Source organism: Ovis canadensis, chromosome X, assembly GCF_042477335.2.
Source record: "Ovis canadensis isolate MfBH-ARS-UI-01 breed Bighorn chromosome X, ARS-UI_OviCan_v2, whole genome shotgun sequence".
Taxonomy (NCBI): domain Eukaryota; kingdom Metazoa; phylum Chordata; class Mammalia; order Artiodactyla; family Bovidae; genus Ovis; species Ovis canadensis.
The window spans coordinates 79,964,145-79,980,480 of NC_091727.1; the positions used below are offsets into that span (position 1 = coordinate 79,964,145).

The 16,336-nt window shown below is 44.1% G+C and overlaps 1 pseudogene; it reads right to left on the bottom strand.

The window, feature by feature from the left end:
- Positions 1-5,091: 5,091 nt before the first annotated feature.
- LOC138930761 (PI-PLC X domain-containing protein 1-like) lies at positions 5,092-11,628 on the bottom strand (annotated as a pseudogene).
- Between the last annotated feature and the right edge of the window lie 4,708 nt (positions 11,629-16,336).

Below are 16,336 nucleotides of genomic sequence, written 5' to 3' on the forward strand. Positions count from 1 at the left end.
CATTGTTGCCACCAGACATTCTCTGATCGAATGAGGGTGCCCCTATCTTTCAGATCAACAATTGAGCTTGACTTTTGAACCGTCTTATAGATCCATATGGAATGATTTATTTATCCCTTATCCTTTAGCAGTTACTAGGTGGCATGTTAATGGATGGGTTCCTCCTTTAGTGAGTTTCGATGAAACAGGTCCCATGCAGCCTGAATTATAGAGAGTATTGGCTGCTATGGCACATGTGACTTAACATAGACCTTTAAATGAACAAATATATATTGTACGGGCATGCCTTTTTGTTGGCCAAAAATCAGAGTGATTTGGGAGTTTTTGAAGGAGAAACTGTTTATAATGTTGAATGTGTGAATTGTTTTGTATCAAATTTTGTTGATGGGAATTATTATAGTAATTATAAGACTGTGATGATTGTAAAGCAACCACCATATTTGATCGTTCCTTGTAAAATTAGAGGGACAATGGTTTGATGATTATGCATTGAAAGTTTTGTATGAATTTAATGGCTTAATTTCTCAACCTAAGAGACTCATTGCAGCTCTAATTGTGGGAATAACTGCCTTGATTGCCATAATTGTTTCAGTTACAGTTTCTGCTGTTGCCCTGTCAAAAGAAGTGCATATTGCCTCGTTTGTCGATCAGCTGTCCAAAAATGTCTCTGTAGCTCTTACTACACAGGAAGTTATAGATGGGAAAATAGAAAATAAAGTCAATGCTTTAGAAGAAGCAGTCCTGCTTATAGGGCAAGAAATTACAAATTTAAAAATTAAGTTGTCTTTAAAGTGCCATGCTGAAATTAAATGGATGTGCGTTACCCCTCTACAAGTGAATGATTCCATACATTCTTGGGAACACATTAGGAATCATATTTTAGGCATCTGGAATAATTCAGATTTTAGTATTGATATTTCTAAGTTACATCAGGATATTCAGAGTATGAAGTAGATGGGGGTCTGACTATTCCTCTCAATAGCTTTCTAATTCCCATTTTAAAAATCTGGAGGGGTATCTTTCCCATGGATCCTTTTTTACAATAAAGATTAATGTGGCTATGTGCTTATGCCTGTTGGTTCTGATTTGTGTAATAGCCCCGTGCCTTTTCAGAATACTCAACAGAAGTGTTTCTGCTTTATCTACTGAGTTTCGTACTTATGCTCTAAAAAATAAGAAAGGGGGAGATATTAGGAGCTGCGTTAGGCATTGCTGACAAAATGGAGGCATGGCCCCAACCCCCTCTCCTCGTCCTGCAGGCATGGTCCCAGGATGAAAGAGTCAGGTCCGTTGAGTTGGCTGAAAAGAATGTTAAGATGCTTATTGTTCTTGAGAGAAGCATGAGAAATCGCAAAGCCTTCTGCAGTTGTGCCCAGAAAATAATCTATAAAGTAACCAATGATCTTCAAGGATCTTTACAAAGAACGTCCCAGGATGAGCATGTAGCCTGCAGCTTGAGGCCATGGGAAGGATTGTTATCTGAGACTTGTTTGTAAAGGAAATGTTTATGGGAAAGGAATTTTACTGAGTTTAGGGTTTAGAAATAATTAAGAATAGTTAGAAGCTAAAAGTTTAAGGAATGTTGTAGTGTTAGCATATTTTATTATAGCTTGTAGGGATTAGGAATTTTAGAGATATTAATAGCTCAAAACCTTTTTAGGAGAAAGTGAGCTTAGGATACTAGGGGCAAGTAGGATTTAGAAAGATAAGAAGTAAACTGAGGAATGTGGTATGCAGCCCAGACATAAGCATGAGTTACAATGTAATCACAAGTAAACATGATTCTGAGAGAATCAGTGAAGCAGGAACTCTGTTTGAAGGGCAAAAATGAGACAATACATCTGGGTGAGGGGGAACTGTAAATGTCAAACCTCTGACCTAATGCTTTTGTCAAAGTATAAAAGAAGAACCTGATGCTTGAAATAAACATGCAGTCCCACACCTTGAGTCAGAGGCTGCATCATTCTCCGCCAATACCACTCATCTCTTCAGGCTGATTCCCTGGCTGCTGGAGCTGGACTCCAGCACTTATCCTTCTAAAACTCTTTAAAAAAACTGCAGAGGAAGGAACATTTCCAAACTCATTCTACAAAGCTACAGGTACAATTTGTCAATAAATAAAATGTTAAAAAAAACCTACTGAAATTAACTTCTACTTCCAGAAATATTATCCTTCAAAAACAAAGGAGATGGAGAGATTCTCATATGAACAAAAATTTGGGGAATTCATTCTCAGCAGATACCTTGTCTGTAAGAAATGTTAAAAGAAGTTATTTACACAGAATAAGATGATATTGAGGAGAAACTATGAGTTAAGAAAGACACAGATGTGTATAACGGACTTTTGGACTCAGAGGGAGAGGGAGAGGGTGGGATGCTTTGGGAGAATGGCATTCTAACATGTATACTATCATGTAAGAATTGAATTGCCAGTCTATGTCTGACGCAGGATACAGCATGCTTGGGGCTGGTGCATGGGGATGACCCAGAGAGATGTTATGGGGAGGGAGGTGGGAGGGGGGTTCATGTTTGGGAATGCATGTAAGAATTAGAGATTTTAAAATTAAAAAAATAAAATACTAAAAAAAAAAAAGAAAGACAAGTTTGACAGAAAACAACAAAATTCTGGAAAGCAATTATCCTTCAATGAAAAGTTAATTGAAAAAATAAATGAAGGCAAATTGAAATGAAGGGTTTTTTTCTTATTATTAATTGGCAGAAGATAAATGCTTGTTTGGGCTTCTCCATCTTTGTTTTTCACCAATTGTGAATCTTCATAATTAAAGTGAGTTTCATGTATACAAGATCTATTTTCACTTAGTGGTAAAGAATCCTCCTGCAATGCAGGAGCTGTAGCAGATGTGAATTCCATATCTGGGTCAGGAAAATCCCCTGAAGGAGAGCATGGAAACCCACTCCAGTATTCTTGCCTGGAGAATCCCCGAGAACAGAAGAGACTGGTGGGCTTACAGTCCATGAGGTGGCAAAGAGTTGGACACGACTGTGCAAATAAAAAACAGCAGACACATATTCCTAACAGAAACTCTGAAGATACTAAAAATAGATGAGAAAATTCTCAGCGAAAAAAAGCAAAACAAACAAACAAAAAAAACCTAGATTGTAGAGCTGAATTATAAAAGGTTTTAGTCAATAAAATGTCTCCTAACAGTAGTGTAAACAGTGTGTTCCACACAAGAGAGAGTAGTAATTTTTAATACTCACTCAATAGAAAAACATTTTAGTTACATTCATAAATTAAATTTTACATTCATAAAATGCCCAGAAAGCAAATATAGTATAAAATCTACAGATCATTTTATATCTAATTAAGACTGTAAAACTGTAAGGGAATTTTAAAGAAAAAAAAAATCTGTGAAAGTTTAAGCGGCCCCCAATGAAAAGAGTTGGACATGACTAAGCGACTGAACTGAACAGAAGCAGCCCCAATGAACATACTTTTATTTTCTTTTTTCCATAGTTTCAAAATAATTGACAATTAAGAATTAATTTCACTTTAAAACAATTTTTTTTAATTTCAGCAGGATATTTCATATTCAAATATAAGATTTCTCATGCTAAAAAATTTGTACCTTGCAGTGAATATTTTGTTTCACTGATTTAGACACAGATAAAATCACATCATGTGTCTTTGTCTTGACCATCTTTGTGGCATCACTGTGCATTTAGAATCAACCGTTTGAATGTGTGGACTGTGAAGGTCTCGGGTCACATACTGTTGAAGCCTAGCTTGAAGGATTTTGAGCATTACCCTGCTAGCATGTGTAATGAGTGCAGTTGTGAGGTAGTTTGAACATTTTTTGGCATTGTCCTTCTTTGGGATTGAAATGAAAACTGACCTTTTCCAGTCCTGCGGCCACTGCCAAGTTTTCCAAACTGGCGGGCATATTGAGTGCAGCACTTTAACAATTTCATCTTTTAGGATTTGAAAGAGCTCAGGTGGAATTTAATCACCTCTGTTAGCTTTGTTTGTACTGCTGCTTCCTAAGGCCCGCTTGACTCTGCACTCAAGGATGGCTGGCTCTAGGTGAGTGATTACACCATCATGGTTATCCAGGTAATTAAGACTTTTTTTTACACAGTTCTGCTGTGTATTCTTGCTACCTCTTCTTAATCCCGTCTGCTATAGTTAGACCCATAACGTTTCTGTCCTTTATTGTGCCTGTCTTTGCATGAAATGTTCCCTTGGCATGTCTCATTTTCTTGAAGAGATCTCTAAGTCTTTCCCATTCTATTGTTTTCCCCTGTTTCTTTGCTTTATTCAAATCTCCTGTGATTATACATTGGAAGTGACAAATAGATGCAAGGGTTAAATCTGGCACACAGAATACCAGAACACCTATGGATGGAGGTTCCTAATATTGTACAGGAGGTGTGATCAAAACCATCCACAATAAAAAGAAATGTAAAAAGGCAAAGTGGTTGTCTGAGGAGGCCTTACAAATAGATGAGAAGAGAAGAGAAAGGCAAAGGAGACACAGAAAGATATAGCCACATGAATGCAGAGTTCCAAAGAAGAGCAAGGAGAGATAAGAAGGCCTTCTTAAGTGAGCCACCAGGGAAGCAACTTATCTAATAAAAGGGATTTCTCAGTGGGATGACTATGCTCTCATTCCCCTCCTATGGACACTGTCATAGTGCCTCCTCCTCTCCCCAGCTAGGGGTCATGGTCTGCTACTCTCAGCGCCCAGGGGGAGGGGGCACCCCAGCCTCTCCAATGAGAGGCCACAAACCCGAGAACCACATGTGTTTCCCTGAGGATGTGATTGTACAAATCATGCACTCACCTTTAATCATTACCTCACACCCTGCATTCGCCGAGAGACACACGGAGGACCGAGGAGACCATGGACCCTGCCACTTGGCCCCACCTCTGCAATCACCCACATTCAGTGGATGGGCAGACAGATGACCAGCCCTGTAGGACAGGGCTGAGAATAGCCTTCGCAATGCCCAGCTCCTCATCATGCCTTCTGGCAGCCCCAAGGAAGCTTCTGGTTCAGGCCAGTGACATCAGAGGACGTGACTGAGACACAGTCTCTGCGATACCCAGCTCCACCCTTGCACCGTCCCTCAGCCCCAAAGCAGCTTCTGGTTCAGCCCAGTGATGTCACAGGATGCAAATGAGGAGCAGCCTTCGCAATGCCAAGCTCCTCAGTTCTCTGTCTATCAGCCCCTAAATGACTTCTGGTTCAGGTGGGTAACGTCACAGCACGTGACTGAGACGCAGCCTCCTTGATGCCCAGCTCCACACACACACACCGTCTGTCAGCCTGAAGCAGCTTCCAGTTCAACTTGATGATGGTCGCCAACAAACCCATCGGCCCAGATGAAGTGGCCTGCAATGGTGTTGGTACAGCCAGCAGCTGAACCTGGGTGCTGGCCCCCCACCCATGCACATAGATAGGGGAGCCCCCACTGGGCCAGCTTCTCCACTGACCAGGGGGATGCAAATAAACTCCAGGTTCTCTGTGAGGTTGATGCCAGCCATGAACAGCCTACCTGGGACAAGAGAGGGGCTGCTGTTCATGGTGCCGGCTGTGGGGTCAGCCACCCACGTGTGCAGTCACTAACTCACAGAGTCATGTGGCCAACCAAACCATGTGGTCACTGACTCACATGGTCACCCACCCACAGAGTCACTACCCCATGCGGTGATCTCTCCACGTGGCCACCAACCCACGTGGTCACCCACTTATGGGGTCACTAACCTGCGAGGTCATATGGTCACCTGTCCACATGATTACCCACTCACACCATCACCTACCCACGTGGTCACCCACTTAACTGGTCAGCAACTCACATGGTAACCCACCCTGCAGTCAGCAACTCAAACTGGTCACCCACCCACATGGTCTCCCACCCTTGTGACCAGTAACCCATGGGGTCACCCACCCACTCAGTCATCCACCCCGTGACCCCTAACCCATGGGGTCACCTGACCATGCAGTCACCAAGCTGTGCCAACACCCACCCAGACTCTGGCCTCTGCAGCGATCAGAGATTCAGATGTTTCTGGCCTCTGCAGCAATCAGAGATTCAGATGTCCAACAGAGACCAAAGTTCAAACAACTGGGGCTCACAGGGGTATTGACTCATGAATTTCTCCTGTTACAGAGGGCAGGTGGGCTAGACAGTGACCCCGAAGATGTCCACGTCCTGGCCCCGTGAGGTGGATACAATAATGTCCGCACAGATGTTCACATCCTGTCTACATCCTGACCCCCTGTGGTAGGCACAGTAACGTCCCCAAGGATGTCCACGCCCTGTTTCCCATGTGGTGAACAGAATAACGTCCCCTAATACATCCTGTTCCATTTCTCCACTTGAACCCAAAGCCAGCCCCATGTGTTAGCACATGCATGTGACCAGGTGTCCTGGTGTGAAGGCAGCACTCACCTGGGTGGCTGCAGCTCTTCATGCACTCCAGGCAGTGGACAAAGTCTTGGGGCTCCACCTGGTTCCCCCACCAGTAGGGGATACTGGGCCACAGTTCTGCATGCTGACTCATGGATGTCTTGTCCTTGTATGACAGGATGACCTGCTGGCCCTGGGACCACAGCTGGTGCAGAGTTGGCACCTTCTGGGTGAGAATCACCCAGGTCCCCATGAGATGTGTACACAGGGGTTATTGGGGTGCCTTGTGACACAATGTGTCAGTTATTGGGGGTGTACGAGGAGCTACAGTGATGTATGGATTATTAGCGTGTCTATAAGCAGTGATGCATGGATGTGAGAGTTGGACTGTGAAGAAGGCTGAGCACTGAACAATTGATGCTTTTGAATTGTGGTGTTGGAGAAGACTCTTGAGAGTCCCTTGGACTGCAAGGAGATCCAACCAGTCCATTCTGAAGGAGATCAGCCCTGGGATTTCTTTGGAAGGAATGATGCTAAAGCTGAAACTCCTGTACTTTGGCCAACTCATATGAAGAGTTGACTCATTGGAAAAGACTTTGATGCTGGGAGAGATTGGGGGCAGGAGAAGAAGGGGACGGCAGAGGATGAGATGGCTGGATGGCATCACTGACTCGATGGACCTGAATCTGAGTTAACTCCTGGATTTGGTGATGGACAGAGAGGCCTGGTGTGCTGCGATTTATGGGGTCGCAGAATCGGACATGACTGAGCGACTGAACTGAACTGAAGCAGTGATGGGCTGGTTCTTGGGTTCTCCGTGAGAAGACACAGTCAAGGGTGGGTTATTGGCATGTCTGAGTAGAGGCACTAGTGGGTAGATTACTTGGGTGTCTTGAGCAGTTATGGGTCAATTACTGGGGTGCCTGAGTGGAAACAGAGGTGAGTGGATTATTGGGGTTTCTGATAAGAAATGTCGGGAGGAGTACTGGGGCATCTTGAGGTGTGATTGATGGATTTGGGGGGTATCTGAATAGAGACTTGGCAGGATGGATTATTGGGGATGCCTGTGACCAGTGATGGGCTGTTTATTGGGGTATTTGAGTGGAGACAGTGGTGGGTCGATTACTGGGGTTCTGTGAGCAGCATCACCTGGTGCCTGAATCACCCTCACACAGCGAGTGGATAGTCTGATTACAGTGAAGCCTAGTGCTCCCACTGCCCCTGCTACCAAGAGCATGGGGAGCCTGTGGCCCCCGCTCACCCCACGGGGACACAGCATGTCCCCCAAAATATTCTCGATACAGCCCATCAGGTACTCGTGCAGGTCCTCCATCATGCCCTTGAAGTTCCTACACACCAGGATAACCACCTCCTGGGGATGGTTCTCCAGCCACTCCAAGATCTCTGTAAGGGCTTTCTGGGTGGGGGTGGAGGAGAAGGGCCTTGTAGTGAGAGACAGAGGTTCATGGGTGGGGACTTCCCCCAGCACAGCCACTCTACAGATGGGTTGGGGGGTCCTGACACACAAAGACATAAAGCATGGCGCCTGCTCCCAAGGGACCCAGCCTCTTCTGAGTGGCAGTGGGGAGCCGTGGCATTGCTCTTTTGTGTGTGTGTGTGTTTGCATTTGTGTGTGTATGTACACGCTCCTGTAGGTAAAGGTGCACGCACAGGTGTGCATGTGTTCAGGGTCTGTGTGTGCATGGATATGCATGTGTGTGTGTGTGTGCACAGCAGCAGAGAGCAGTACTTTTAATATTGTGTGAAGTCTGTACTCCAGGGAGCATGTGAGGCCAGCAGGGTACATGCACACTGAGGCCCAGGACGGAACCTCCAGACCCCAAGGGTCATTAGGTTCTGTGGTGGGGAAACAGGGGGCCGAGGTCAGAGTGGAACATTAAGTGACTTGGCCATTGGCTGAGAGAATGGACTGGACACCCCAAAACTGGACACAGGAAAAGACGTGTCAGGGACCTGGTATAGCCAAATTCTGGGAGACACGCCAGAGGCCAAGGGCACAGGTGTGAGTTCAGAAATGCACGTTGGTAGGGAATTCTGAGTGACTGATGCCATAGGTCAGCCCTCTCCTACCTGGAGTGGATGTGTGTCTGTCTCCTTAGAGATCAGTATCTTCTAATGGAAGTGGACCTGTGTTGTCCCCTTAAAGGTCAGCCTCTTCTGCCTGGAGTGACCGTGTGTCCATCTGAGTGGACGTGTGTCTGTCTGAGTGGATGTGTGTCCATCCCCTTAGAGGTCAGCATCTTCTAACGGAAGTGGACCTGTGTTCTCCCCTTAGATGTCAGCCTCTCCTGCCTGGAGTGGCCATATGTCCATCTGAGTGATGTGTGCCCATACCCTCAGAGGCCCTCCCCCTCCTTCCTGGACCAGACATGGGTGTCCCTAGCTGGCAGACCCCCCCCATCCATACCCCCTGCCCCCACCCCCACCTCCATGAGGGCCATCATGTACACCATATGAACAGAGTGCAGGTTCCTCTCAGTGCCCTCCTCCATGTGTGCCATCCACAGGTCCTCCCACCAACATCCAGCTGCTTCATGATGCTCAGCACCTGCACACAGAGGTTGGTCACCTGTACTGGGCACAGAGGGCGCCCCCCCCTCAGGGGCTGGGCATGCACTGAGGACACCCAACTGAGGGCCACATTGTCCAATGTGAAGTCAACAGTGTTGGTGCTGCCGGGGTTGAGGCCCTGCTTCTGGGAACAGGGTCTCCAGGGTCACTGGTCACATGGAGCACAGAGCCCAGGTCCAGATTGTGGTCTTGGGGGGGTGGTGTTCCTGCAGAGTCCAGCCTCACCCTCCTCTCAGGCAGTCTCTGGGTGGAAGCTCCCTGTGGGTTCAACAGCCCAGGCTCCACGACACCCAAGCTGGACCCTCGGACATGACACACAAGACCCACAGAGGTCTGTGCCCACTCCCACAAACAGCACTAGTAAAGGCAAGAAGGAATCAAGGGGAGAGAATGAAGGGAAGAAACATCTGTCCAACACACAAACAAGATAGGAAAAAAACAAAAATAACTTTAACATAAATTGAAAAGTGAAAGTTGCTCAGTTGTTTCCAACTATTTTCGATCTGATGGACTATAGCCCACCAGACCCCTCTGTCCATGGAATTATCCAGGCAAGATTACTGGAGTCGGTTTCCATTCCCTTCTCCAGATCTTCCCAACCCAAGAATGGAACCCATATCACCCTCATTGCAAGCAGATTCTTTATCAACTGAGCCACCAGTGAAGTCCTAATATAAACTCATAGCAGAAAATGTATTGTGTCCTCTACAAGGAGTCATAATGGAAAAAGAAAAAAGAACATAAGGATTAAAAAAATGGGAAAGAAAATAATAGATTCTCTCTATCCAAAATAAAAGAAAAAGCAAAAACTAATATTAACATAAACCAGTAGCAGAAAATGGTACTGTGTTCTCTACACAGAGTCATAATGGAAAAAGAAAAATATACATATAGGGATAAAAAGTGGAAAAGAAAGTCACACACACCCCCATCCAAATTAAAAGAAAAGGCAAAAATTCATATGAATATTCTCAGATACACACAGGTACTTGCCATCAACCTCTACAAGGCTTAAATGAAGTTCTGCTGCAGCCATTGATCTTCAACACCCCCTGAAAGACCACCACCCAACCCCCCCACCCTACACACTCCCAGATATCTTTGGCAGCCATACACTTGAGACCAAGGCACCAAGACCCCCCAGGATGGAGGGACCTTGCCCTGCAGGGATGAAGAACAGAGGGGCCAAGCACCAGGGGACCTTCAGGGCAGAGGGACCCCAGTCCTGCAGGAATCCAGGGCTTTGGTGGACCCCCTCCTGCTTGCTCCCTCCTCTGGGTGTGAGCTCATAAGGCCAGGCTGCAGGCACATGATGCAAGCAGGAATTCAGTTTGTCCACATTCGAGCCCTGGCTCTCTGCCAATCAGATCCCCTGAGGAGGATTCCAGCAACCTGGAACCTCCCAGGAGGAAGCAATTACACAAGGCAAGAGCTGTGCTTGACAGCCTCTTATCCTCTTGGGAGGACCAACCTGGGAGCAGAAAAACCAGGAATATGAGTGCCCTTCAAGTGTGGGTACAGGAACGCAGGGGCCATCTGTCCCCTTTAGGTGGGCCCCTGCTCCTGTGGACACCTAGGCCCAGGAGAGTTTTCTGCCCCATCTGGCATCCATCCCCTAGCTAATGTATGTGCCAGTGACAGGACTGCTGTCAGTTGGGTGCCCCCTCCCCACAGACAGGGACCCTGCCATTGACACCTCTCCATCCTCCACAATGACTGCCTCCCACCCTGGCTTCTCTCCACCCCATAAAACCCCCGATCCACCTTGGAGAAGCACTACAGGGGAGGGATGTGAATGCATGCCTGTGTTTTCAGTCTCTTCAGTCATCTCCACTCTCTGTGACCCCATGGACTTAGCCTTCCAGGCTCCTATGTCCAGGGGATTTCCCAGGTGAGAATACTACAGTGGGGTGCCATTTTTTCCTCCATGGGATCTTCCCAGCCCAGGGATCAAACCCGGGCCCCCTGCATTGCAGGCTGATTCTTTACCGTCTGAACCACCAAGAAAGTCTCCCTGTAGGGGGTGCCGGGGTGCAAACGCAAACCCACCTCAGAGGACACCTCAACACAGCTATTGCTTATCTGGGACCAGGAAGGAGCTCTGGTATCAGCTCAGCTGCACAAAGGGCAGAACCTAGCTTCCCCCTTCCCCTCCCAGCTCCCCTAGCCTCTGTGACTTTAGACGATGATGCTGTTAGTCCATGGGTCCCTGATCTGGCTTCAGGCTGGTTCCGCAGTAAAGCTGTGTCCTTTCCTACGTTTCTGGGAGGCTCTCTGGGTGGGAAAGATCTCCTGGAGGAGGGCATTTCAACCCACTCCAGTATTCTTGCCTGCAGAATCCCATGGACAGAGAAGCCTGGTGGCCCATGGGGTTGCAATGAGTCAGACATGATTGAGTGACTGAACAACAATTCTGGTTTACAGCAGGTTTGTTCTCAATCCCATTTCCCCAACAGGGATAAGGCCACCGCCCCATGTGGGTGACACTAGCGGCTGGAACTGGGTCCAGGGCCTGAGCGTGCCTGCAGACCCTCCCTGGGTGGTGGACCACTTGAGCACCATGGGCAGTGTGACACATGGCAGTACTTTGCCCAGAAGCTGCAGCAGCCTCGACTCCTTGTGAGAGACTTCTTGTGACTTCTTGTTCAGGCAGTATATCATCGTGCCGTGGCTCCCTGCAGGCAAACCAGGCGGGGGACACGTCACCCCCTGAGCCTGTCCTCTGTGCCCACAAGCTGCCCTAAGGGTGCACAGCTATAGCGCCTCGGGGCATGGGGGAGTCCTAAAAGTCATATCCACTGAGTCCTGGGAACTGAATCTTGTCTCAAAATGGGGTCTCTGCAGATGTGAGAAAGTGAAAGTCAATTTATTTAAGGAATCTCGTTTTTGGACAGGAAACACTTTTGATTTTTTTTTTAACCTTATAAAAATTTAATCATTTGAGTTTATTTTTCTTTTTTTTTTAAGATAAAATATTTTACTTTTTTATTTTTTAAAATTTTAAAATCTTTAATTCTTACATGCATTCCCAAACATGAACCCCCCTCCCACCTCCGTCCCCATAACATCTTCCTGGGTCATCCCCATGCACCAGCCCCAAGCATGCTGCATCCTGCGTCAGACATAGACTGGCGATTCAATTCACATGATAGTATACATGTTAGAATGTCATTCTCCCAAATCATCCCACCCTCTCCCTCTCCCTCTGAGTCCAAAAGTCCGTTATACACATCTGTGTCTCTTTCCCTGTCTTGCATACAGGGTCGTCATTGCCATCTTCCTAAATTCCATATATATGTGTTAGTATACTGTATTGGTGTTTTTCTTTCTGGCTTACTTCACTCTGTATAATCGGCTCCAGTTTCATCCATCTCATCAGAACTGATTCAAATGAATTCTTTTTAACGGCTGAGTAATACTCCATTGTGTATATGTACCACAGCTTTCTTATCCATTCATCTGCTGATGGACATCTAGGTTGTTTCCATGTCCTGGCTATTATAAACAGTGCTGTGATGAACATTGGGGTACATGTGTCTCTTTCAATTCTGGTTTCCTCGGTGTGTATGCCCAGCAGTGGGATTGCTGGGTCATAAGGTAGTTCTATTTGCAATTTTTTAAGGAATCTCCACACTGTTCTCCATAGTGGCTGTACTAGTTTGCATTCCCACCAACAGTGTAGGAGGGTTCCCTTTTCTCCACACCCTCTCCAGCATTTATTGCTTGCAGACTTTTGGATCGCAGACATTCTGACTGGTGTGAAGTGGTACCTCATTGTGGTTTTGATTTGCATTTCTCTAATAATGAGTGATGTTGAGCATCTTTTCATGTGTTTGTTAGCCATCCGTATGTCTTCTTTGGAGAAATGTCTATTTAGTTCTTTGGCCCATTTTTTGATTGGGTCGTTTATTTTTCTGGAGTTGAGCTGCATAAGTTGCTTGTATATTTTTGAGATTAGTTGTTTGTCAGTTGCTTCATTTGCTATTATTTTCTCCCATTCCGAAGGCTGTCTTTTCACCTTGCTTATATTTTCCTTTGTTGTGTAAAAGCTTTTAATTTTAATTAGATCCCATTTGTTTATTTTTGCTTTTATTTCCAGCATTCTGGGAGGTGGATCATAGAGGATCCTGCTGTGATTTATGTCTGAGAGTGTTTTGCCTATGTTCTCCTCTAGGAGTTTTATAGTTTCTGATCTTACATTTAGATCTTTAATCCATTTTGAGTTTATTTTTGTGTGCGGTGTTAGAAAGTGATCTAGTTTCATTCTTTTACAAGTGGTTGACCAGTTTTCCCAGCACCACTTGTTAAAGAGATTGTCTTTACTCCATTGTATATTCTTGCCTCCTTTGTCAAAGATAAGGTGTCCATATGTGTGTGGATTTATCTCTGGGCTTTCTATTTTGTTCCATTGATCTATATGTCTGTCTTTGTGCCAGTACCATACTGTCTTGATGACTGTGGCTTTGTAGTAGAGCCTGAAGTCAGGCAAGTTGATTCCTCCAGTTCCATTCTTCTTTCTCAAGATTGCTTTGGCTATTCGAGGTTTTTTGTATTTCCATACAAATCTTGAAATTATTTGTTCTAGTTCTGTGAAAAATGTGCCTGGTAGCTTGATAGGGATTGCATTGAATTTGTAAATTGCTTTGGGTAGTATACTCATTTTCACTATATTGATTCTTCCAATCCATGAACATGGTATATTTCTCCATCTATTAGTGTCCTCTTTGATTTCTTTCATCAGTGTTTTATAGTTTTCTATATATAGGTCTTTAGTTTCTTTAGGTAGATATATTCCTAAGTATTTTATTCTTTTCGTTGCAATGGTGAATGGAATTGTTTCCTTAATTTCTTTTTCTACTTTCTCATTATTCGTGTATAGGAATGCAAGGGATTTCTGTGTGTTGATTTTATATCCTGCAACTTTACTATATTCATTGATTAGCTCTAGTAATTTTCTGGTGGAGTCTTTAGGGTTTTCCATGTAGAGGATCATGTCATCTGCAAACAGTGAGAGTTTTACTTCTTCTTTTCCAATTTGGATTCCTTTTATTTCTTTTTCTGCTCTGATTGCTGTGGCCAAAACTTCCAGAACTATGTTGAATAGTAGCGGTGAAAGTGGACACCCTTGTCTTGTTCCTGACTTTAGGGGAAATGCTTTCAGTTTTTCACCATTGCGGATAATGTTTGCTGTGGGTTTGTCATAGATAGCTTTTATTATGTTGAGATATGTTCCTTCTATTCCTGCTTTCTGGAGAGTTTTTATCATAAATGGATGTTGAATTTTGTCAAAGGCCTTCTCTGCATCTATTGAGATAATCATATGGTTTTTATTTTTCAATTTGTTAATGTGGTGAATTACATTGATTGATTTGCAGATATTGAAGAATCCTTGCATCCCTGGGATAAAGCCCACTTGGTCATGGTGTATGATCTTTTTAATGTGTTGTTGGATTCTGATTGGTAGAATTTTGTTGAGGATTTTTGCATCTATGTTCATCAGAGATATTGGCCTGTAGTTTTCTTTTTTTGTGACATCTTTGTCAGGTTTTGGTATTAGGGTGATGGTGGCCTCATAGAATGAGTTTGGAAGTTTACCTTCCTCTGCAATTTTCTGGAAGAGTTTGAGGAGGATAGGTGTTAGCTCTTCTCGAAATTTTTGGTAGAATTCAGCTGTGAAGCCATCTGGACCTGGGCTTTTGTTTGCTGGAAGATTTCTGATTACAGTATCAATTTCCGTGCTTGTGATGGGTCTGTTAAGATTTTCTATTTCTTCCTGGTTCAGTTTTAGAAAATTGTACTTTTCTAAGAATTTGTCCATTTCTTCCACGTTGTCCATTTTATTGGCATACAACTGCTGATAGTAGTCTCTTATGATCCTTTGTATTTCTGTGTTGTCTGTTGTGATCTCTCCATTTTCATTTCTAATTTTATTGATTTGATTTTTCTCTCTTTGCTTCTTGATGAGTCTGGCTAATGGTTTGTCAATTTTATTTATCCTTTCAAAGAACCAGCTTTTGGCTTTGTTGATTTTTGCTATGGTCTCTTTTGTTTCTTTTGCATTTATTTCTGCCCTAATTTTTAAGATTTCTTTCCTTCTACTCACTCTGGGGTTCTCCAACTCTTCCTTTTCTAGTTGCTTTAGTTGTAGAGTTAGGTTATTTGTTTGACTTTTTTCTTGTTTCTTGAGGTATGCCTGTATTGCTATGAACTTTCCTCTTAGCACTGCTTTTATAGTGTCCCACAGGTTTTGGGTTGTTGTGTTTTCATTTTCATTAGTTTCTATGCATATTTTGATTTCTTTTTTGATTTCTTCTGTGATTTGTTGGTTATTCAGAAGTGTGTTGTTCAACCTCCATATGTTGGAATTTTTAATAGTTTTTCTCCTGTAATTGAGATCTAATCTTAATGCATTATGGTCAGAAAAGATGCTTGGAATGATTTCGATTTTTTTGAATTTATCAAGTTTAGATTTATGGCCCAGGATGTGATCTATCCTGGAGAAGGTTCCATGAGCACTTGAAAAAAAGGTGAAATTCGTTGTTTTGGGGTGAAATGTCCTATAGATATCAATTCGGTCTAACTGATCTAATGTATCATTTAAAGTTTGCGTTTCTTTGTTAATTTTCTGTTTAGTTGATCTGTCCATAGGTGTGAGTGGGGTATTAAAGTCTCCCACTATTATTGTGTTATTGTTGATTTCCCCTTTCATACTTGTTAGCATTTGTCTTACATATTGTGGTGCTCCTATATTGGGTGCATATATATTTACAATTGTTATATCTTCTTCTTGGATTGTTCCTTTGATCATTATGTAGTGGCCTTCTTTGTCTCTTTTCACAGCCTTTGTTTTAAAGTCTATTTTATCGGATATGAGTATTGCCACTCCTGCTTTCTTTTGGTCTCTATTCGCGTGGTATATCTTTTTCCAGCCCTTCACTTTCAGTCTGTATGTGTCCCTTGTTTTGAGGTGGGTCTCTTGTAAGCAGCATATAGAGGGGTCTTGTTTTTGTATCCATTCGGCCAGTCTTTGTGTTTTGGTTGGGGCATTCAACCCATTTACGTTTAAGGTAATTATTGATAAGTATGATCCCGTTACCATTTACTTTATTGTTTTGGGTTCGGGTTTATACACCCTTTTCGTGTTTCCTGTCTAGAGGATATCCTTTAGAATTTGTTGGAGAGCTGGTTTGGTGGTGCTGAATTCTCTCAGCTTTTGCTTGTCTGTAAAGCTTTTGATTTCTCCTTCGTATTTGAATGAGATCCTTGCTGGGTACAGTAATCTGGGCTGTAGGTTATTGTCTTTCATCACTTTAAGTATGTCTTGCCATTCCCTCCTGGCCTGAAGAGTTTCTATTGACAGATCAGCTGT